This window comes from Balaenoptera physalus (assembly GCF_965194825.1).
Source record: "Balaenoptera physalus genome assembly, chromosome: 19".
In the NCBI taxonomy this organism is placed as follows: domain Eukaryota; kingdom Metazoa; phylum Chordata; class Mammalia; order Artiodactyla; family Balaenopteridae; genus Balaenoptera; species Balaenoptera physalus.
This window is the reverse complement of record NC_138900.1, coordinates 38,085,383-38,109,377: the sequence shown is the minus strand read 5'-3', so window position 1 is coordinate 38,109,377 and position 23,995 is coordinate 38,085,383. Positions and strand designations below refer to the sequence as shown.

General features: G+C 43.3%; 1 long non-coding RNA gene across 1 annotated transcript; it reads left to right on the top strand.

Moving 5' to 3' along the window:
- Positions 1 to 956: 956 nt before the first annotated feature.
- LOC309648553 lies at positions 957 to 18,368 on the top strand. Its single transcript, XR_014256706.1, has 2 exons — positions 957 to 16,221; positions 16,256 to 18,368. It is a non-coding gene; the product is annotated as an uncharacterized lncRNA (long non-coding RNA).
- Positions 18,369 to 23,995: the final 5,627 nt, after the last annotated feature.

The following is a 23,995-nucleotide window of genomic DNA, read 5'->3' as shown; positions in this document are numbered from 1 at the left end:
AATGTTTTATTTCTTTTATTTCAAAAAAACCCCTCCAGTTTAGTTTTTATGTTTGAGTTCTTTTGTTTAAAAGACTTGTAGCAAATATGGCCAAATCTTAACAAACATAAATTCTAGTTCATGGGAACATGGATATTTAAAATGTATCCATTACACAATTTTCTTTTTCAAGAATTCTGAAAAGAAAAAAGAAACTACTTACTGCATATGAAAAAAACACTAATAAGGACCCAGGCTGAGTTCTGTGGGAGCCAAAAGAGGAAGAACATGATTTGCCTGAGGTGAGCAGAGAAGGTTTCCAGAGGAGGTGCCACTTGAACAGAATCTTGGCAGATAAGTAGAAGTTCACCAGATAGATGCAGAGGATGAGGCAATCGAGTGGAAAAGAATATAGCAGTATGAGTAGATTGCAGACAACTAGTGCTACTAGAAGACCCATATGGGCCTCATTTTCCCAATCTGTAAAATGGGCCATTTTCCATCTTTCACATACCAGGCTCCAGAAAATATGGACACTAAATTTAGCAAAAGCAGTGAAGATCCTGGGCTTTTTTTTTTTTTTTTTTTTTTTTAAATTTATTTATTTTATTTTATGTATTTATTGTTTGTGGCTGCGTTGGGTCTTCGTTGCGACGTACGGGCTTTTCTCTGATTGTGGCAAGTGGGGGGGCTACTCTTCGTTGCGGTGCGCGGGCTTCTCATTGCGGTGGCTTCTCTTGTTGCGGAGCACAGGCTCTAGGCGCACATGGGCCCAGTAGTTGTGGCTCGTGGGCTCTAGAGCGCAGGCTCAGTAGTTGTGGTGCACGGGCTTAGTTGCTCTGCAGCATGTGGGATCTTCCCGGACCAGGGCTTGAACCCATGTCCCCTGCATTGGCAGGCGGATTCCCAACCACTGTGCCACCAGGGAAGCCCCGATCCTGGGCTTTTTAACAATTTTTATTTATTTATTTATTTATTTATTTATTTATTTAATTATTTTTGGCTGCACTGGGTCTTCATTGCTGCACGCGGGCTTTCTCTAGTTGCAGCGAGCGGGGGCTATTCTTCGTTGCGGTGCACAGCCTTCTCGTTGCAGTGGCTTCTCTTGTTCTGGAGCACAGGCTCTAGGCACATGGGCTTCAGTAGTTGTGGCTCATGGGCCCTAAGGCACAGGCTCAGTAGTTGTGGCGCATGGGCTTAGTTGCTTAGTTGCATGTGAGATCTTCCCGGACTAGGGCTTGAACCCATGTTCAAGCCACCAAGAACAATGCAGTGAACCCTGCACTGGCAGGCGGATTCTTAACTACTGCACCACCAGGGAAGTCCCAAGACCCTGGGCTTTTGACACAGCCTGCCCAAGTTCAAGTGCAGCTCCTTGGGCAGACAGTCAATCTCCCTGTGCTCCTCCTGCCTTGTCTGTACAAATAGTGATAACAGTACTTCAGTATTTACCTTGTAAAACTTTGGTAAGGATGCAATGAACTCATACACTTAAAATATATACATCAGTGCCTGGCAGATATTAAGGTCTATGGGAGGATTTATCTGTTGATTCTCAGATATCTGTGACATCCATTCATGACTTTTTCAAAAGTTCTGGCCGTTTCATTGCCTCTCTCCACAACGATTTCACAGGCTCAAGGATTCTGCCATGTTCACCAGGGGAATTCTCATAACCCCGGTGCTCATCTCACCCAGGTCACCTGATGATTGTGCTTCCAGATTTGCCAAGTATCCCCTCTCCATAGCTACCCCTCCTCCTTTAATAGCTCTTTTTCGCGGGGATCTCATTCATTCTTACTTGTCTGAGTTTTCCCTTCTTGTCGTTACTGTCAGCCAAATTCTCCGAAGGCCACAAGCAAAGATCCCCCAAATCCATACTCAATTACATTGCCCTCTCGAGGGGATGGAGACTAGTCCGGGAGATAACAAGAAAGATACCACTGTTGGCTTTTCCTTTTTTCAGGGCTTTGGAGCAGGGCTTCTCTCCTCTCTGTTAGCCACTGTTAGGTAAATGTTCCCAGGCAGGTGCCCTCTGTCCATGGGTAGGAAGCAGTTACTGGTGAGGCTGAGGGTGAAGTCTTCCGAGGGCAGTGCCCAGAGGACGAGTGGAGGGGCGTCTTTTCCTGATGCACACTTGGACTTTGACATTGGCGAGGTGGGCAGGAGCTTGGGGTTTGATCCTGGGCTATCAGAGCTGGGGGGAAACATAGCAAGAGCTGGTCCAGCCCCCTCAAGACACAGATGAGGAAACGGAGGCCCCGAGAAGGCAGAGCTGGGAGCACAGCCAAGCTTCCTGATTTCCAACCCATTGCTCTCTCTCTCTGCCACGTTGATTAGCTCAGCTTTTCACCCCCATCTCTAGGGGCAGTAAATTGATGGCAAAAAAGTCCCCAATTTTTCATGCCTTTCTATAAACACATTATTTGCAATGTCATTGCAGCTCCTCACATCGAGAAGTAAAGTCTGTTTCCCCACCAAAATCCGTATTAGTTTGTAGGGCTGCCATAACAAAGAACCATATAGACTGGGAGGTTTCAACAACAGAAAAGTAAGCTCTCATATTTCTGTAGGCCAGAAGTCCAAGATCAAAGCGTGGGCAGGGTTGGTTTCCTCTGAGGCCTCTCTTCTTGCCTTGCAGACGGCCACCTTCTCCCTGAGTCCTCACATGGGCTTCCCTCTTGCATGTCTGTGTCCTAGTCTCCTCTTCTTATAAAGACACCAGTCAAAATGGATTAGGGCCCTACCTACATGACTTCATTTTACTTTAATCATCTTTTTAAAGGCCCTCTCTCCAGATACAGTCACATTTTAAGGTACTAGGGGTTAGGACTTCAATATATGAATAGGGGCTGAAATTGTGACTGGCTTTGGCCAACAGAATATGGCAGAAGCGATGGTGCCAGCTCCAAGCCTAGGCCTCATAAGACCTTGCATGCTTCTTAGAACTCTCAGTGCCACCACCAGTGAACACGCCCGGACAAACCTATTGGCCACATGGAGCAGAGGGGGAAGGCCATCCTAGATCGGCCAATAGCCAGCTAACTCCCAATATGTGAGTGAACACAGCCAAGAGCCACAAAATAGACCCACAGGTGACCAGCCAGCTGACCAGAGACACCTGAGTGTGCCTAGCCCGGCCCAGCAGAACCACCTATCCACCAAGCAGACCCATGAGCTTTTAAGCCACTGGGTTTGTGTTTGTTTAGTATGTGGCATATTATGGCAGATAACATTAACCCACATTGATTTTATTCATTGAACGGTTTACTCTGGCCGGATACTGTTAAGCACTTTGAATGTATTAGCTCATTTAACTATTCTATTCGCATTTTTCAGATCAAGAACCTGAGGCAAAGAGAATGTGTGACTTGCCCAGGGTTGCATAGTGTGTTTGCTAAAAGAATCAAGATTGGAACTTAGGCAGTCTGGTTCTAGAACCCATGTTCTTTGATCATACTCTATGGTGCTTTTCTGTTATTGCTTAAGATGAATTATTTCTCTTCTACTGAAGTTATCAATAGATTTGACAGGAGAGCAATTCCCAGGTCCCACATTCCTGACTCCAGGGTGGCCTCTTCGTAAGGAAGCCAGGGAGGGGATGAGCAGTGGTGAAGATCTTCTTCCTAATCACTTCCGGTGTATGACCTGAGGTCAGCAAGTTAATTTTTCTCCCCTGTATCTAGAATAGTAGGAAGGTTGGGAGCTATTTTCACGAGGGCAATGGTGGTGAATGAGGCATGTCTAGACCAGGCTGCTCTTGGAATGAGAAGTTTCTGCGTCCCAGCTGTTTCGTAGGCCTCCAGAGTTTCCTTGGTTCCTGCTAGCCCCAAGACCCACCCCCTTCATCTCCCATCAATTTTGTAACCCTTATACCTTTCCTATAAAACATTTGTGTTCCATCAGCCAAACTGATTAACACCAAGAACAATCACCATGTCACCAATTGTATTTCATTCATTCAACAAACATTCATTGAGCACCTACTGTATGCCAAGTGCTATTCTAGGTGCTGCGGATACAGCAATGAATAAAGCACACGAATCCCGTGCTCTCATGGAGCATACGTTCTCGTAAACATGAGCCCTTTCCTGTTAAATGTGTTTGTGGGAAATGCAAGTACATCTCATCCTTCAAGGCAGCCAGATGATCAAGACCTTCAGAGTCAGTCCAGTCTGGATTTAAATCCTATAGAAAGGTCTTTAAAACTTCACATCTGAACCCCAAAATGAATTAGAATTTTTACTTCTGTCTATCCTATCTGGTTTATCTCATTAGAAAGACATTCTTAACGGTGTGATGTTTAAACAAGTCCATCAGCTTCTCCAAGCCTCACTTGTCTCTTTACGTGGAGTGTTGCAATTCCTAGGTTTCAGTAATAGCAGCTGTCTCTTAAGTAACTAAGTTCCAGGCATTTTTCTTACTATTAAATGTTGTCCTTGTCCCAATTCCAGGAGATAGGTACTATAATTCGTCCTAAGGCTGGCCACTTGCGGGTCTGCTTGAAGATCTGCTCTCTGACCCCACCCTTCTTCCCCTGTTCTGCTCTGCATTCAGGGAACTGAACTCGATAAACGGTTTCTCAGACTTCCTTGCCTCCTCCAAGGTACTGGCTCCCATGAGATGGCCCTGAATCCTGGACTCTGAAATGCCATCTTCCCCCTTGTCCCTTAGCCCTTGGGGCAGTAATAACTTCTTAGTGCTAATCTCTGTGTTTTCTCACTGCACCTGTTTGGTGTCTTAGCTCTAGCTCTTCCACAGCTATATATGTAAATATATATATTATGTGGGTGTGTATACACACACGCATTTGCATATATACATGCACATACATACATATGTATCAATATGATTTCTGTGTGTATATATATACACAGGCATACAGCAGAAGCTGTATCACCTTTTAATTTTTTTTTCTTTTTTTATTGAAATATAGTTGATTTACAGTGTTGTGTTAGTTTCAGGTATACAGCAAAGTGATTCAGTGCTATGTATATTTACATATATATAAAAATATATTCTTTTTCAGATTCTTTTCCATTACAAGATATTGAATATAGTTCTTTGGGCTATACAATAGGTCCTTGTTGTTTCTCTATTTTATGTATAGTAGTGTGTATCTGCTAATCCCAAACTCCTAATTTAATTTTAATTTTTATCTGAATATTCTTTTTTAAAAAATTATCATACAGTAGAATTAACTTTTTTAATGTATGGGTTCATCTAACCACCATTACAATCAGGACACAGAACAATTTCATCACCGCCAAAACTCCCTCTTACTATCTACTATGGGAGTTGTAATAGTATCCCCCTTTTCATTACTAATATTGGTAATTTGTGTCTTCTATAATTTTAGTCAGTCTTGGTATAGGTATAGCCATTTTTGGTCTTTTCAAAGAAACAGCTTTTCTGTTTTTGATTTCATTGACTTCTGCCTCTTTCTGCTTGCTTGCTTTCGTTTTCTTTTTCTTTTTCTTTTTTTTAGTTTCTTCAGGCAGAGGCTTAGATTCTTAATTTGAGAACTTTCTCCTTTTCTTAATATAAACATTTAATGCTATAAATTTCCCTCTAAGCACTGCTGTATCTGCATCTTACAAATTTTGAAATAAGGTGTTTTTGTTTCTGTTCAGTTCAAAATCTTTTCTAATTTCCCTTGAGACTTCCTCTTTGACTTGTGGGTTATTTAGGACTGTGTTGTTTCATTTCCAAGTGTTTAGTCCAAGATCTTCCTGTTATTCATGATTAACTTCTGTTCTTGTTCCTTTGTTTCTCTTTTCCTGCCCTCTTTTGGGTTGTTTGAATATTTTCACATTTCATTTTAATTTTTCTATTGTGTTTTTTTATCACACCTCTTTGTTTAGTTTATTTGTTTCTCTAGAGATTACAATATGCATACTTAACTTTTATAGTTTCCTTAGGATTGATAGCTTACCACTTACAGTGGTAGAAACCTTACCACTGTATAGGTACTTTTACCCACCTTCCTTTATATCATAGGTGTTTTATATATTATATCTACATGCATTGACAACTCCATCAAACAATGTTATGATTTTTGCTTTCAACAACCGGACACATTTTAAAGAATTTAAGAGAAGAGTAATCTATTATATTTTCCCAGATACTTACCGTTTTTGTTGCTCCTCCTTCATTCCTGATGTTCTAGGTCTCCTTCTAGAGTCATTTCCTTTCTGTCTGAAAAATTTCCTTTTGCAATTATTTTAGAGCTTGTCTGCTGGCAATGAATTCTTTTATTTTGCTTCATTTGAAAATGTTTATTTCACCTTCATTTCTGAAGGATATTTTTGCTGGTTATGGAATTCTGGGTTGGTATTTCTTTTCTTTTAGCACTTTAAAAATGTCATTCTTCTTTTTTCTGGCATCCTTGGTTTCTGATGAGAAATTCACAATCATTCTAATTGTTGTCCCCCTACAGGGAATGTATCATTTTCATCTGGCTCATTTAAATATTTTTTCTTTGATCTAGTTTTCAGCAGTTTGATTGTGATTATTTTAGGTTTGCCTGTTTAAGGGTCACTGAGCTTCCTGAATCTGTAGGTTTATGTCTTTCATCCTCACTCACTTCTCTGTCATCTCATTCTGCTATTGAGCCCATTCAGTGAGTTTTTCATTTCATTTCCTTTTCTTTTAATTCTAAAATTAGATTATGAACTTTTTATTTTGTCATTTATATCAAGAGTGTTCACAGTTACTTACTAGAACATTTGTTTAATTGCTGCTTTGTCAGATAGTTCCAACATCTTTCTTATCTCAGGGTTGGCATCTGTTGATTGTCTTTTCTCATGCAAGTTGAGATTCTCCTGGTTTTTCATATGCCAAGTAATTTGAGATGCTATCATGGACATTTTGATTATTAGATTACGAAATACTAGGTCTTATATAAATCCTATAGAGAAGGTTGACATTTTTATTTTAGCAGGCAATTGACTTGTCCTGTTCAAGTTGCAAGTTTCAACCTGTCTTCTGCAGGCTAGGGTCAGTTCAGTTTTTAAAGTCTTTGTAGTGTTATTTGACTCTGGTCTGCATGCACACCGCCCGTCGCCAGTCTGGCACATGGGCAGTGGTCTTTGTGTCAGTTCAGTTCTCAAAGTCTTTGGTATGCTAATTTGAATCAGATCCATGCGTGTGCAGCTCAGAGGTGAGCCCAGGAATTCATAAACCACTTTATGCGGTTGCTTTCCTGAACTCTTCTCTCTCTGCTATCTCCCTGGTACTTTTCAACACAGTAAGGAGTCCCTTTTCTGTTCTCTATCCAGGAAGTCGGGGCTTTAGTTACCCCAATCTGCCACGTATTTCCATGACTATGCAGGGCCAAGTGGTGGAAGGAGCAGGGGAAAAATGATAAACTCACCCCCAGTTCAGTGATATTTCAAGTTCCGGTCTTCCTGAATCTGCCCATTACCCTTACTTTTCAGAGTCCTCAAATATCTGCTCCAGGAATTTTATACACAGTTTTATAGCTGTATTCAGTGAAAGAGACAGGGGCTGTGCGCTTACTCTACCTTAGCTAACATCAGTACCGACCTATATCATCTTTTATGACAGTGACGGTGAGGCCTTGCCAAGTCACATGGTATCACTGCTGCCACACTCTATTAGTCAAGGCAGCTACACAGGCTCATCCTGGTTCAATGGGAGGGGAGTGACAAGGTTCTGAAGGCACATGTGGGACCAGAAATATTGTTGTAGTGAATTTTGGAAAATATAATCTGCCACAAATAGTAACGAGGAAGAAAGAAATTAGATCAAAAGGGAAGTATGGAGAAGCTCAGGGTAAGGCTGTTGTATACAAAACATGGGCCCCAAGGTCCTGCATACTTGCTACTCTGCTCCTTATGCTTTCAGAGCAGCCTAGTAACTAAGGGAAGGTGAGAAGCATGATTCTTTACAATAGTGCTTCTCATATGTATCCAGGAGTATACCCCTGGGGAGGCTGGGAGCAGAACCTGAGTGGTTTTTCCTTCTCAAGGAATAATGACACCCTGGGAGCATGTGAAGATGCTTACTGTGTGCTTTTGTAACAACCGTAAGAGGTAGACCCTTAGAAGCTTCAGACACACCTGCATATCCCCCACAGGGAACCTGACCCCTGGTTGGAGAGGTTGGTTTCATAAGTTTCACAGTGTCCATACAGTAAAACCAATTTGATCTCTCCAGAGATGGTTCATTTTTCCCTGGTCTTGAAACTGAAGAGCAACTTCTTCCATGGACCCTCTTAAATGGACATTGTGACCACAAGGTCAATGACCTCAAAAAGAAAAAGAATCCCTGCAGTGATGCTAAATGTCAGGGCCTTTTCTAATACAGTGGCAGAACAGTGAGGTTCAGAGAAGGTACCCTGAGTTTGAATCCCAGCTCAGCACAGCACAAGCTTTGTGACTTGAGCAAGTCACTCCATCTTCCAACCCTCAGTTCCAAGTCTCAGAGACAATAATAGTGTCTACCTCATAAAGTTATTGGGGGGCTTAACTGAGTGAGATCAAGCCTATAAAGCACAGTAGCTGGGACTCAGCAACCCATCCTTGAGTGCCAATTATTACTAATATCAGATAAGTCAGTCTGAGACCAGAACCTAGGCTGAGGCCAACCTCTCCCCAAGAGGTAACCTAACTTCTCTGTGCCTCAGTTTCCTCATCTGTAAGCTGGAAACCAGAATGGTATCTATCTCTTAGGGTTACTTAAAAGATTAAATTAGGAGTGAGAGAAATGGGGAGCTATTGGTTAAAGGGTGCAAACTTCCGTTTATAAGTTAAGTAAGTTCCGGGATCTCATGTACAGCTTGTTGATTACAGTTAACGATACTGTCTTGTACACTTGAAATTTGCTAAGAAAATAGATCTTAAGTGTTCTCACCACACACACACAAAATGGTCACTATATGAGGCAATATTAACTTGATTATGGTGATCATTTCACAATGTATATTAAATCATCATGTGGTACACCTTTAAATAATCACATCGTACAACCTAAATAGATACAATTTTTATTAGTCAATCATACCTCAATAGAGTTAGAAAAAATAAAATTTTAAAAATTAAAAAATAACTTAGAAAAATGATTCAATGAGCTAATCAGGTAAAGTGCTTAAAATAGCACTTGGACAAGGCAAGTCTGCAGAAGTCTGAGCAAGTTATTACTAGAAATTATGAACTGTGAAACTGGGGTAAATGTATTTCAAGGTTAAATTGCATTGTGCGAGGAGATATAGGAAGCCATATGTTAAAGATGGTAAATTTTCCTGGAATGTCAACTTGACAATTTAAGAAGAAAAGCCTAATGAATATGGACCAACGTGCCCCCAGCTATGCTGTTCTCTAACAGTCCGTGGTTGATACCTAAGGATCCCAAGAATCCCACCCTCTCTCCCAAAAGTGATGTCTGGACTTCAGGGAGAGGACAGAGGAGGCCCCTGGATGACACGAAGGCACCTGGCCACCAGAGAGTGTGCAGGCACAGCACAATCACAGCCTTGGCCGCCTTCTCCATCCCAGCTGCCTCAAGCACGGCCGTTTTCCACATTCCCCTTCATTAAACAAGAAACTCAGATGTTGGTAATTAGATCTCCGTCCCCAGCTGCCAAGTCACATTCGGTTCCAAAAAGCCCTGTATACAGCTACTTGTGTGTTTGTTAACAATGTCCCCACAACAGGTCTGCAATTAGAGCCCATCTGTTAGGTTTCTCAGAAAGCAGTGCCAATCAGGCTGGTGAACTCGGAGTCCTCCTTGTTGTGAATTTCTGACCAGAAACCCTGCGGCGGAAGGCCACCTGTCCCTGAGTGAGTGTGTCTGGGGCTGGGGGCCCCTGGATACCAGTCATAATGAGTGCTCGTAATACATGTTAAGGAAGGTGGGCATGATCAGGTGATGGCAGGAGCTGCATATATGGCCATCGTGGGGTGTCTGTGCTGGTCTCCTCAATCAAAGCAGACCCCCTCCTTTCTCCAGCTGACCCATTCATCAGCTGGCCACAACCCTGTGGGTCTGAATGCTACTACTGGTACCGAGGGGGTCATTTCCCAGCCAGTGCTATTTGGTTGAAATCAAGTATCATTGCTTCCTTCAGTAGGGGGTGGGTCCCCAGTCCCATCCCAGTAGGAGATGCTCTGTAGCCGATGTCATCTCCCTTTCTGGATGAGTCCAGTCTTTCAGAGGAATCAGTGATAAACAGGCCTTCCTTCTGGGAACCGATCGGGGAAAATGGAAAATGCTGGGGCGTAGGAAGAGGACCAGAATTATCAGGATGCAGGTGTAGCCTATTTGAAACCTAACAAATTTATAAATGTATTTGCCAAGAAGGAAGCTACGCATGCGTGCATTAGAAAACAGTTACTGATGGCCGTTAAAAGGAATGAAATAATGCCATCTGCAGCAACGTGGATGGACCTAGAGATTATCATACTAAGTGAAGTAAGTCAGAAAGTAAAAGACAAATATCATATGATATCACTTATCTGTGGAATCTAAAATATGACACAAATGAACCTATCTACGAAACAAAAACAGACTCACAGACGTAGAGAACAGACTTGTGGTTGCCAAGGGCAGGGGATGGGGAGGGATGGATTGGGAGTTTGGGATTAGCAGATGTAAACTATTATATACAGGATGGATAAACAACAAGGTCCTACTGTATAACACAGGGAACTATATTCAATATCCTGTGATAAACCATAATGGAAAAGAATATGAAAAAGAAACACATATAAATGAGCCACTTTGCTGTACAGCAGAAATTAAACACAACATTATAAACCAACTATACTTCAATAAAATTAAAAAAAAAAAAGTTATTGAGCAGTGACTCAAGGTGAGGGTCCTTGCCAGGCACAGAAACAGGGAGGTTAGAGAGACATGGCCTTCCCGCCTACCTTGTCAAGCTTTGACTAAGACAGTGGTTTGCAACTCCAACTGCACATAAGCATATTTTAAGGAGCTTTAAAAAATCCTAATGCAATTAGGAAAACAATCCCATTTACATTAACACCTAAAATAATTCAATACTTAAGAATAAATCTAACCAAGGAAGAGAAGGACTTGTATGATGAAAACTACAAAAATTGCTGGAAGAAATTAAAGAAGGTCTAAATAAATGGAAAGACATCCTTTGTTCATGGATAGGAAGATGTAACATTCTTATGATGTCAATAGGACCTAAAATGATCTGCAGATTCAACACAATCCCTATCAAAATTCCAACAGCCTTTTTTACAAGAATAAAAAAGCCGATCCTCAAATTTATATGGGATTGCAAAGGGCTCCAAATAGCCAACACAATCTTGAAAAAGAAGAATAAAGTTGGAGGGCTCACATTACCTGACATTGAAACTTACTACAGTAATAAAAACAGTATGGAACTCGCATCAGAACAGGCATATAGACCAATGGAATATAATAGAGATCCTAGTAATAAACCCTCACATATATGGTGCTATGGACTGAATGTTTGTATCAAAATTCATAGATTGAAGCTCTAATCCCCAATGTGATGGTATTTGAAGGTGGGGCCTTTGGGAGGTAATTAAGCCATGAAGGTGGAGTCTTCATGAAAGGGATTAGTACCCTTAAAAGAACGGGTAAGAGAGAGATGATTTCTCTCTCTGCCATGTGAGAATATAGCAGAAGGCATCCATCTTCAAACCAGGAAAACAGCCGTCACCAAGAACCCGACCATACTGTCACACTGATCTCAGACTTCCATCCTCTATAACTGAGAAATAACCACTTGTTGTTTAAGCCACCCAATCTATGGTATTTTGGTATAGCATCTCAAACTCAGACATATGGTCAGTTGATTTTTGACAAGTGTGCCAAGACCATTCAATGAGGAAAAGCAGTCTTTTCAACAAATGTTGGAAAAATTGGATATCCCCAAGGCAAAACGATGAAGTTAGACACTTACCCTAAACCATATACAAAAATTAATTCAAAATGGATCAAAGACCTAAGCTTAATTGCTAAAACTGTAAAACTCTTAGAGGAAAACATTGGGGGAAAATCATCATGACATTGGATTTGGCAATGACGTCATGGATATGACACTGAAAGCAGACACAAAATTTAAAAAAGATAAATTGGACTCCATCAAAATTAAGAACTTTTGTGCATCAAAGGAGACTATCAAGAAAGCAAAAAGATAACATACTGCATGGAAATAATATTTGTAAATAGTATATCTGATAAGGTATTAATATCCAGAATATATAAAGAACTCTTACAACTGAACATCAAAATAACAAACAACCCAATTTAAGAGTAGAGAAAGGACTTGAATAGGCACTTCTCCAAAGAAGATATACAAATGGCCAACAAGCACATGGAAAGATGCTCAACATCATTAATCATTAGGGAAATGCAAATCAAAACTGCAATGAGATACCACATCACGCCGACTAGAATGACCACAGTTTTTTTTTTATACTGAAAGATAACAAGTGTTGGTGAGGAGAATCCCCATGCATTGCTAGTAGGAATGTAAAATGGCATAGCTGCTATGGAAAACAGCTTGATAGTTTCTCAAAAGCTTAAATATAGGACTCTACCATGTGACAGTAGGCACATATCCAAAATAATTGAAAGCAGGGAATGAAGCAGATATTTGTACACCAATATTCATAGCAGCATTATTCACAACAGCCAAAAGGTGGGAACAATCCAAGTTTCCATCGACAGATGAATGGATAAATAAAATGTGGGCTATAGATTCAATGGAATGTCATTCAACCATAAAAAGGAATGATGAAATGTTGATACGTGCTACAACGTGGATGGACCTTGAAAACATTACACTAAGTGAAATAAGCCAGATATGGAAGGACAAATATGTATGATTCCAGTTATGTGAGGAACCCAAAATATGCAAATTCATAGAGACAGAAAGTACAATAGAGATTACCAGGGACTGAGTTATCGTTCAATGAGTACAGTTTTTGCTGGAGATGGTAAACAAGTTTTAGGTATAGACAGTGGTGATGGTTGCACACGGTATGAATATGTTTAATGCCACTGAATTGTATGCTTACAAATGGTTAAAATGATAAATATGTTATTCATATTTTACCACACCTACTATGTACCAGCTTCTGTCCCAGATCCTGGAGATCCCCTGTGAACTAGGTCAGCAGGTTAGGCAGAGTGGAAATGGGTGGAGACTGGTGATCAAAGGAAGGACAAGGAACGTCACAAAGCACTCCAGGTTTTTAATGTGAGTTGGAGAGGAGCTGAGGATGCCCCTCTAAGAACTATTTCAAGCAGATGAGTTGCTTCCAGGGTAAGTTTTAGGCATGTTATGCTTGAGCTGCCAACATGCCCTTCAGTGTTGAGAAGCAATAGTTAATCTCTGTGATACCACTTATCCATGGTGGGCCTTGGACGTAAGCCTCAGCCTTCCTCACTGATCCTCAGTTTCCTCATCTGTAAAATGGGGGGCATGATGATTCAACATTCCTCAAGGGGCTGTTGAAAATCCAATGACTCTGTATGTTCAGTGCCTAGCACTGGATTAACAGTGCTGGAAAAGATCACTGGTCATTTCAATTGAGTGTCAGATGAAGCAGTTGCTTTGTGTTTAAAGGCCAAGTTAGATCCCCAAAATATGTGTTCCTATTCTGGAAAATATGCAAGAAAAAGACCTACAGAGTAAAAGACAGATTCCTATCTCCCATCCCACCCACTCTTGAGCATACATTCTCGGAGAAGGCAGAATCTCCAGCACCATTCAAATGGCTGCCCCATCTCTCTCTTGTGTGGCCCTCGAGAAGACAAGCTCATTTCCGGGGGGGCCACCAGGCTTGACTGCCAATGACCGGGGCCGATGGCAGAACCCAACATGGACAGCTACTGATAAGGAGGGACCAGGGGCCTCTGCTGGATGCCTGGGTGATTGACAAAGCCCCCCTGGCTCCCAGAACTGAAATCAACCTTGGCAAGAAGGGGAGAAGAGAAGAGAGGGGAGGCTCTGCATTTGCCTGGATTATTTATCCGAAAGGGACTAAGGGGAAAATCTGGACTGGGTTTATCTCTCTTTCCTAAATCACATTTTCTGCTCTTGGGTAGAATCTGGGCTGGAAAGCAAAGTTTGGTTCAGTTAACAAAAAATAAAGGTCCGTTTTCATACATCTGAGTTTGTGGCTACGAAGGACATCCCTGCTACATTGCCAGCTTGCTATGGAGAAGTGAGGGAGGACACACCTGCTATGTGATTTGGATCCACAGACATGTATGAAACACTCTCACTTCAGCAATAAGAGGAGGGAGAATGCGAGATGCTTGTTTGAACCAAAATATTAAGGTCGTGGGGAGTTTCCCTTATATTGTCCGGTAGACTGGAAGCTTAGAGAAGTCTCTTAGTGAGAGCCTTGCCGTTTCCTGGACCATCTCCTGGAAGAGGTGCCATCAGAGTTGGGACTTGAAAGAGAGGCTACAGTGAAAACCTGAAGACATGGCTGGGTTTCATTTTTCCCCTAAAACACCGAGAACTGAGGGTCTCCGTGGTGAAAGATAAGACTTTGCATTTAATGCGGAGTCTTCTAGCTCAGTTGTGAGGGTCAGGCCATGCTAGCAGGACCATACTCTAGCATGAGCGCCAATATTGAGAGAGTGGAGTTTGAGAGCACGGGCTCCACCATCAGAAAAGCTCTGCTGTGTGACTTTGGGTAAGTCACTTAGCCTCTCTGAACTCCTTCAGTCTCTCTATAAAAAGAAGACAATAACACCAACCTTAATAAAATTCTTCTGAGGATGAATGAGAATCGTGTACAGATAGAGACACAGACCTGGGTTGGATCCAGTGCTGCAAATGCTCCTGCTACCTTTCACATGTAACCCTGTTCCCCCTAGAGCCCTGCTCCTCTACAGATAATGAAAACTCGTGACTTGCCAGGCTTCTCTCAAGCTGCAGTCAGCCTGCTGTGATCTCGGGCACAGGTTTAGCCACGTCCACAGATGGCAGCTACGGGGCTCTGGGAGGAGAGAGAGCCACTTCTCCTTTGGGGGCAGGGAAGAATCCATCCTCCTTTCATCATCCATCAGGGCTGATGATGGGGAAGCCAAGCAAGCTTCAAGGTGCCTCCTCTAACTGTGGAAGGGGCAAGGTGTGGAAGAGGGAACAGCGTGTGCAAAGACTCTGGCACACTGGAGGAAAAGAAAGCAAGCCTGCCTGGCTGAAGACGAGAAAGCTAGCGAAAGGGTGGCAGGAGAAGGCGGCAGGGAGAGCAGCCTTGCAGGGTGCCAGGCACTCCTCGAAGCCTCTATTGACCCATTCAGGCCTCACAACAAGCCCCTGTGGTCAGTGCTAGCACCTTCCTCCCCTTTTATAGATTGTGCAAAAGGGAGGGTTTCTGTGACCTGCCCAACGTCATACAGCCAGGATTTAAAGCCAGCCCCCCCGGCATCCACAGGACCCCGCTAATCATTCTGTCTACTGCCCCAGCCACAGGGTGGGTGTTTATTAAAGGTACCAGGCCTTATCCTAAGAGCAATAGGAACTCCGTAGGAGCAGCCCATTACCTCATCTGCATCTTGTGACAAGATTCCTCTGGCTGCTGGCGGGGAACAGATTTGAGGAGGCCAAGAGAAAAATCCAGAGGCTACCCACCGCAGAGCCCCTGAAGGTATTCCCGACGACTGAGATTAGGGGCCGTGGCTGGACTGGTGTTGAGGGAGGTGGGAGAGAAGGGGGGGAATTTTAAAGATGTTGGGTATTCTCACCACTGTGCTTTACCCTAATTTTATTTGGGGAAGAATTAGCTCCTACTGGCTCAGCACTGGGGGTCTGGGGGGCGGGGGGAGGTGTCAACTCACCAGAGAGCCTCAGCAGCCGTTCCAGGGACCCGGCTGTCACTTCCCACTGCCTCTCCTGTCAAGGTGAAGGGCTGGGAACTCCTGCTCCTGAAGCTGGGGGTTGCTCCTGGGGGACCCGCCCTCAGCTTGATTCCCCAAGAACCAAGCAAACAGGGAGACAGCTCTCCCACGGGGCAGGAAGCCCTCTCCAGACCCAAAGGATGCTCGCAGGCCACGCCCCGCCCTGGGGGCTGAGGCTTTATCCTGCATTCTGACACAACTGCTTCCACCCCAGCGTGGCCTGTGTGCCTTGGCAAAGGGAATCAAAGGCTGCTGGAAAGAACGCGCCCAGAGAGTCAGACGGTTACCCACCGTCAGGGGCTGCTTTGAACCAAATCCCCACCTCCAGCTAGTATCCACCTCCAGCGCACAGCCTGGGTTCCCTGAAGCTGCAAAATGTCTGGCCCCACAGGGCAGTAGCCCGCCCCCTTCAGAAAACCCAAAAAACATCCCCTTTTGGCCTGTGTGCTCCGTACCACCAAAATTAAGACTGGGTAGAGGGGATCCAGCGTTGGAGTGAGGGAGGGAGATTCCAAACTGCTTCCCCCCAGCACCTTGAGGTCTCTGCTATTTGCATTCTGCCTCACCCCATCTCCTGCAACCACCGAGAGTTAATCTCCACAGCCCAGATTAGTTTATTCGATTAACTCTGCTCCCCATAGACTATTCCCGGGAGCTCTCCGCCACGCGTCCAGAACGAGCCTTACCAACAGTTTACCAGCCCGAAGAAGATTCAATAGAATAATCTTTTTCTTTCTTCCTTTCCTATGATTGGAAAATAAATTGAAAATGAATTTCAGGCATTGCTTGTGTTTTAAATACGAGATAAAGGGCAGCGCCTCGTGCCAGCTAGTTCAATAGATGGTTTCGGGGGGCAGGGGGCTTCCATTATAAGCAACACAACCAGACTCTCCTAGGGAAGCAGGAGGCTAAGCAAATGTGTGAGGTCACCAACAATATTTGTGTAATTAGACTATTCCACTTCGACACGTTTAACTGATTACTGTTATTTTTTTGTTTGTTTCTGGAGACCTCCAGCATAACCATCAAAACTGGAAGTCCTAAAAGAAAACTGTTCCCTCCGCATCCTATTTCAAAATGTCTCTTAAACCACTGGTACTCCAACTTGCCTGCATGTTGAACCACATGGGGAATTTTTTAAAACTCGGATGCTTGGGTCCTACCCCCCAAGAAATGTGGATTTAATAGTTCAGGGGTGTGACCTAGGCAGAAAGAAGATTTGTAAAGCTTGATGATTATGATGATGTTCATTTTTAACTTTTTTTTTTTTTTAATTTCTCAAGATTCTTTTAAAAGAGGATTCCAAGGTGGAGCCAAGTTTGAGAACTTTTGTCACCAGCTATTCTCTGCTAATAACAATCTCAGGAAAACTCAAAGGTGTCGCCACCTCATTAACTGTCCCATTAAGCAGGGCGTTCTCACACTCTTAGCGTCATGTTAGAAACTTCGAGTCAACACGCTAGCCCTTCTTACCTTCTTTTCTCCAGTGGGGTAGGTGCCTGCCAAGCAGTCGGTGTCTTGGTGGGAAGGCCCTGAGTAGAGTGACCCCGAGTGTTTGTAAGGCCACATGCACGGATGTATTTATACAGGGCCTGTGTTCAGCACTTGTCATTACTGTCACTGAAAATGATTTCCTGGGTCATAAAACGTGACTATGAAGCTTGACCCTAAAGATGCGACTTGCCTGTTTGCTTATTCGGGTTCAAGATGTGATGTCAAACACTGTTCTATTAGCAGCTGCTTTTCACACGGAATTTGCTCGGGGTTCGTAACGATGATGATTGGAGAAGCAGACACATCCTCACGTTGGTCCAGACAGAAGGGTGGTGAGATGCCGAGAATGACGCGTGCTGACAAGGCAGTGAGGCTGGGAAAAGATGTGCAAAGGTGGATGTTACCTTCCCTGGCGGCACCTTTTCAGCAATGGGCAGTTCATCACTGCATAGTAATAACGGCAGGATTCTTGGGACAAGGGTCTTCTCTAAGAGATTTCTGGTTCTCACACACAATGCGGCCACTGGTTTTACACAGCCCTCCGCATACCTATTTGAAAATGCACTGAGATCTAACTAAAGTGGAGGGCCACACTTCTTTTAATTATTCATTACAGCTCCAGTACACAGAGACTCTTTCTAAAGTTAGAGTAATTGTCAAATAATGAGGCCTCATCCCCCCTTCCACTTCCTCATCAAACCAGGCGTAGGCTAGCTTACCTCCTAATCATATTAGCCCAACATTACTATAGGTGGCAGGAAGCGTGGGTGTCAGACTCAGATATTTTCAAAGAAGAATCCTATTTTTAAATTAGATTATTAAAACACTCGGACAAGAAGACACGCCTAGATACACGTCAGATCAATAGCTGGGTGCTGGTGCAGTTTTTGAAAGATGGAGTGCATCCACATTCATTAAATTATACGATTGTGTAGGGTGGGTTATTGCTCAGCTATGAGACTTCAACTAAGTCACATTAGAGCCAACATTAGGAGGGTGGATTACTTTTTTTTTTTTTTGGATTACTTTTTAAAAATAATAATAACAAATAAAAATTGTAGGGCTTCCCTGGTGGCGCAGTGGTTGAGAATCTGCCTGCCAATGCAGGGGACACGGGTTCGAGCCCTGGTCTGGGAAGATCCCACATGCCACGGAGCAACTAAACTCGTGAGCCACAACTACTGAGCCTGCGCGTCTGGAGCCTGCGCTCCGCAACAAGAGAGGCCGCGACAGTGAGAGGCCCCCGCACCGCGATGAAGAGTGGCCCCCGCTCGCCGCAACTAGAGAAAGCCCTCGCACGAAACGAAGACCCAACACAGCCAAAAATAAATAAATAAATAAATAAAATAAAGCATACAATTCAAAAAAAAAACAAAATTGTAAACACAGGAAAAAAATCTGAGTGTGTGATTTCAGTCGCATGCCAAGAAACAAAAATTTCCTAAACTGAATGATCTCAATTTTTTTATTAACCAAAATTACTATAAATAGGTTTCAAATTGTTTGAGGTTATTTTTCTAAAGGTCCTCGAAGTGCTTCTTAAGTATATGCATTTGCAGGTTCTGCCTGGTGGAAACCTAATAAGGGACTCTGTCCTCGACTTACATTTCAGCCATTTGGAATTCCGAGCACTTCTGCATTCTCCTTCGGCATATTTTATGGTAAGCCAAACGTCATCTATTTGGAATCTATGATATTTCACCTTTGGAATGTGGGATTCCTTTTGTTGGACTGGTTTAAAAGAATCCTCTCCTCTGTACATTTTCAGGGTTTTTAAAGAGGAACTTCGTCCAAAATCCATCACAATGTAGAAACAAGTGCTCACAGCCTTTTAAAATCCTAACAGGCCATGGACCAGCCGAGTCCTGCAATTAAATCTTGACGTTAACAGGACACAGAACTGCATGTTTTTAATTGGATTCTCTGATGACAGCTTTTCCTGCCGTTCTTCCCCACGGAGGGGTTGACGCTGGGTCTTATGCCTGGAGGATTCGAATCCCTCATTGACAATCTCTCCCAACGTGTGATGCTCCATTGAGTAGATTACTCCACACATAGTAGGCCCTCAATAATTGTTCCCGGGGTTTATCATCTGGCTATTCATTTTCCATCCACTGTGCTAGTAGTAAAAGAAACTCATCACATGTGTGCTAAGAGTCCTTCAACAGAACAGCACGGGGTCCCCCCAGATCCAGCCTTCAGACGTGGCCCCAGGAACCCTGCTTCTGTCTGGGGAGCCCACAGATCTGCAAGCAGCTGCCACGCTGGGCTCCGCCTTCCCACAGGGCATCGTATCCCACAGGGGCCCTCTGCCGGCCCCACACCCCCCCATCTCCTTTCTTCTGACAAAGTACAGAATATCAATAGCATTTTAGGCTTAGAAAGTTCAAGGGTCAATCTTCAAGGTGCTTAAGGCAGGGGGAAAACTCCCCAGAGACTTGAAGCCAAACTCAGTCCTCAATAGCCAGGCTGGTGTCCTTGGGGTGCCTGACAGCGAAGGCATCTCCAAGTCAATAGAAGCATCCCCGTGTGAAAGCGCCAGTGTTCCTCATGCTAATTAAACAAACCAATTATGGTAATTAACTGGCACAAATGTTTAAATGGCTGTGAATCAGAGGGAAGGGGGTTCCCACTTAGCCTCCACACAATTATCCTGGTAAAAACGGATTTCTAAACAAGAGTGTACTAAACATTCTGATCACTTTCAAAATCTATGTGTTGAAGTTCTTAAGAAAGATCTGCCGTTCTGCTCCAGCCTTAGAGCGTTAAAGACAAGAAATATTAGAAAGAAACAAACAAACAAAGGGAGAAAAAGAAAACATAAACCAAATTTGTAAAATCCTGCTACACTGACAAGGATGTTATGGGACGTTACTTTTCCCATCACTTCGTAATTAAAGAAATTCTGTTTCAGTGAAGGTCACCTTGACTTTAGGAAGGAAACAAGGCCTGAATGATATGCTAATTAGGACACATCCCTTTGGAAACTGTCTAAATGGCTGAATAGATATTTTTAGAGCAGGCCTGTGGTTAAAATAGTTTGCACCAAATTCTCGCTTTTTGTTTTCTTCCTAAAGAGAAGTTGGTTGGTCAAGTGGATCCCTTGTTGTTGAAATGCAATCAAGGGCATTAAAGTGTAAACCAGTTGGAAAAACAAAGAGCTTTAGGGAAATTAGTTGCTTCAACAACAACAAACAAGCACTTGGTAATCTTCTTAGAGAAATTAATGAACAGCAAACCCCCCTCAACTGGGGAGAAGAATGATCCCTGGCTCTCAAAGCACAGGCCTGGGAGGTTTAGAGAGAAGGTGTGAATGAAGAGAGGAGGATTAAATCGAACTTCAATGAGAACACAAAGAAATTTGGGGGATCTGAGAGCACAGCGCACCCATTTTCAGATGGAAGAGTATTTTGGAAGGCCAAGGGGTCCTAATCCTTTATGCAAATCTCCTTAGATTGAAGTTTGCTTAAGTGTTTTATTTCTTTGCATACAATTAACATTCGAAGCTCTGAAATGCTAACCGACTTCAAAGAAACCTCCTGGTCTAGAAGCATCTCGAATTATCAAGCATGCTACATTTCATCATCTTCCAAAGTTTTCTGATACTTTAAAACGAAATCTCAGAGTCTTGAAGGCCTTACAAGCGCTCAAAGAAAGAAAAAACCACCTTCCCCACCACCAAACAAACAAACAAAGCACCCCGTCTTCTGCCTTACAGGCCAGAAGCTTATCTTCTTTTTGTTGGGCTTAAGGTTGATAAGTAAATCTCCTATTTTTACTTCCAGTTTGGTCATGTTCCCTACATTCCTCTTTTTGATTTAAGATGCAAATCATAACCCTGAACTACAAGCAGTGTTTTGGTTTTTTAAAATATTTATTTGGAAATAACTTTAAATTCACAGAAAAGTTACAAAACTAAAAACATTATAAAGAACACCCTTTCCCCTTGGCCTAGATTCACCTACCATTAGCATTTTTTCCCATTGCTGTATCACTTGTGCATATCACACACACACACACACCAAATTTGCTTCTTTAAACGACTTGAGAGTACATTACACACCTCAAGTTACATACCCTCAGATGCTCCTGTGGGGATTCCCTAAGAACAAGAATATCTTCTTACATAACCACAATATAGTCATCCACTTCAGTAAACTTAACCTTGATACAGTAACTTTTATCTAGTTGATCATTTGTGTTTCAATTTTGTCAGTGGATCCAATAATGTTCTTGATAGCATTTTCCCTCTTGCAGTACAAGACCTGATGTAGGATCAGGTGTTACATTTGGTTGTCATACCTTTTTTTAGTTTGAACAATGTTTTTAAAATTATATAAATTTTAAGCATTCAGATATTTTTAGTAAAAAATGGTTAGATTCAAATAAATGACTGCATTATTTAATTTAGACACCTAAAGTTTAAGTTTTTGCCAACATTTGTCATTGATGTACGTGGAACCCAAGAATCAGGGAATAACAATAAGAACAGCAATGACTGGGGGCTTCCCTGGTGGCGCAGTGGTTGAGAATCTGCCTGCCAGTGCAGGGGACACGGGTTCGAGCCCTGGTCTGGGAAGATCCCACGTGCCGCGGAGCAGCTGGGCCCGTGAGCCACAACTACTGAGCCTGCGCGTCTGGAGCCTGTGCTCCGCAACAAGAGGGGCCACGATAGTGAGAGGCCCGCACACCGCAATGAAGAGTGGCCCCCGCTTGCCGCAACTAGAGAAAGCCCTCGCACAGAAACGAAGACCCAACACAGCCAAAAATAAATAAATAAATTAATTAATTAAAAAAAAAGAACAGCAATGACAGTAAACCTTTATTGATGGCTTACTATGTGCCAGGAGCTCTGCTAAGTGATTTATATGGACTATCTGTGTGATTGTCCGTTCTATCAAGGCTTCCTTTTCTCTTTCCCAACACAGAATGACGGGGCTTCCAGGAATGTTCAGGATCCCCCCTTCTCACCCCTTCTAAGAATCTCAGCATTTGAATCCCACTTCTGCGATTCAGACCTGGGGTCGTGCAGGCCATGAAGGAGGTCCAACACCCCAGGTCTTTAACTCTAACTAGTAGATGAAACAGACAAGGTTGAGGGGACACGTGCTAGGACGAAAAATAAAGCAGGGTCGGGGAAAGAAAGTCAGATGGGATGGGAGTGGGAAGTCTATTTCATTTAGGGAAGTCAGGGAAGACCTCTCTTATGGGTGGCAATGGAAAAGAGCCCTGAAGGCAGGAAATGAAAGTGTGATGCCTGTGGGTACCTGGGGGAAGAGCAGCGTAGGCAGAGGAATCAGCAAGTGCAAAGGCCCTGCAGCAGGACCAGGCTTGGTGTGCGTCAGGCACGGGGGGGAGCCCACCCGAGGCTGGAGCACAGTGACCTGGGAAGAGAAGGATGGGAGAGGGAAGAACAAAGGTGGCATGGAACAGCCAGGGTGAGGGCTTGTAGGTCATAGTGAGGACTTGGGCTTTTATTCTGAGTGACATGAGAAACCATCACAGAGTCCTGAACAGAAGAATCTTTTTAAAGGTTGTGATGTAGAAGCAGGTAGAAACCAGGAAGCTATTAGAAGGCTGTTAGAACAATCCAGACAATCGTGGTGGTGGTGGCTCGGACCAGTAGCAGTGGGATGGCTATGTGTTGATGGGAGAACTGCCACGCTTTGCTGATGGATGGGATGTGGGTATGAGAGAGAGAAAAGGGTCAAAGATAGCTCCAACATGTCAGGCCCGAGCAACGGGGAGGACAGACTTCTCATAGACAGAGATGAGGAAGGTGCCGGAGACAGTTTTGGGGAGAGGATGAGATATGAGTGAACATCAGAAGTTCATCTTTGAACACACGAAACCCCCATTAGACATCCAAGTGTCTGTCAATGGAAATGAACCTTCCTCCCAGACTCTGATATTTGAGGTCAGTCAAGCCTTGAACAACATGGGGTTTAGGGTCGCCGACCCACCCCCGGGGCAGTTGAAAATCCACATATAACTTTTGACTTCCCCCAAACTTAACTACTGATAGCCTACTGTTGACCAGAAACTTCACTGGTAACATAAATGGTAGATTAACACATATTTTGTATGTTATACGTACATCTACATACATATTTTGTGCATTCATGACATAACTTTTTCTTCCTTTTTTTGATATTTCTAGGCTATGTGGATCATCTGCGACTTTTTTTTTCAAATTGCTGCAAATCTCCAAAAGTTTTTCCAATTTATTTGCTGAAAAACATCCACGTATAAGTGGACTCACGAAAGTCAAACCCGTGTTGTTCAAGGGTCAACTGTATTTTATCAAACAGGGATGGGAGACGTTCCTAGATTTTGATAGAAGCGACCCTCTGCTTTATTGTCCTGGCAGAGTTCACCCTGCTTTGTCCACTTGGAGCATTTTCAACCCCTTCCGGTCCCCAGCCCCACCCCCTTTCCCCAGTCTGTCCCAATTCCAGAAACCATCACCACATCCTTTTGGGTTTCTAGGTCCCTGTGCTGACAAAGCTTCTGGGCGAGGGGTAGTTTCCCAGTTCTCCTAATCTCACCCTGTCCTTCTTCCCACACAGTGATTAAGAGGGGCACAGGCTCTGGACTCAGAAGTCACAGGTCGGGGTCCCAGCTCTCCCCTTCTTAG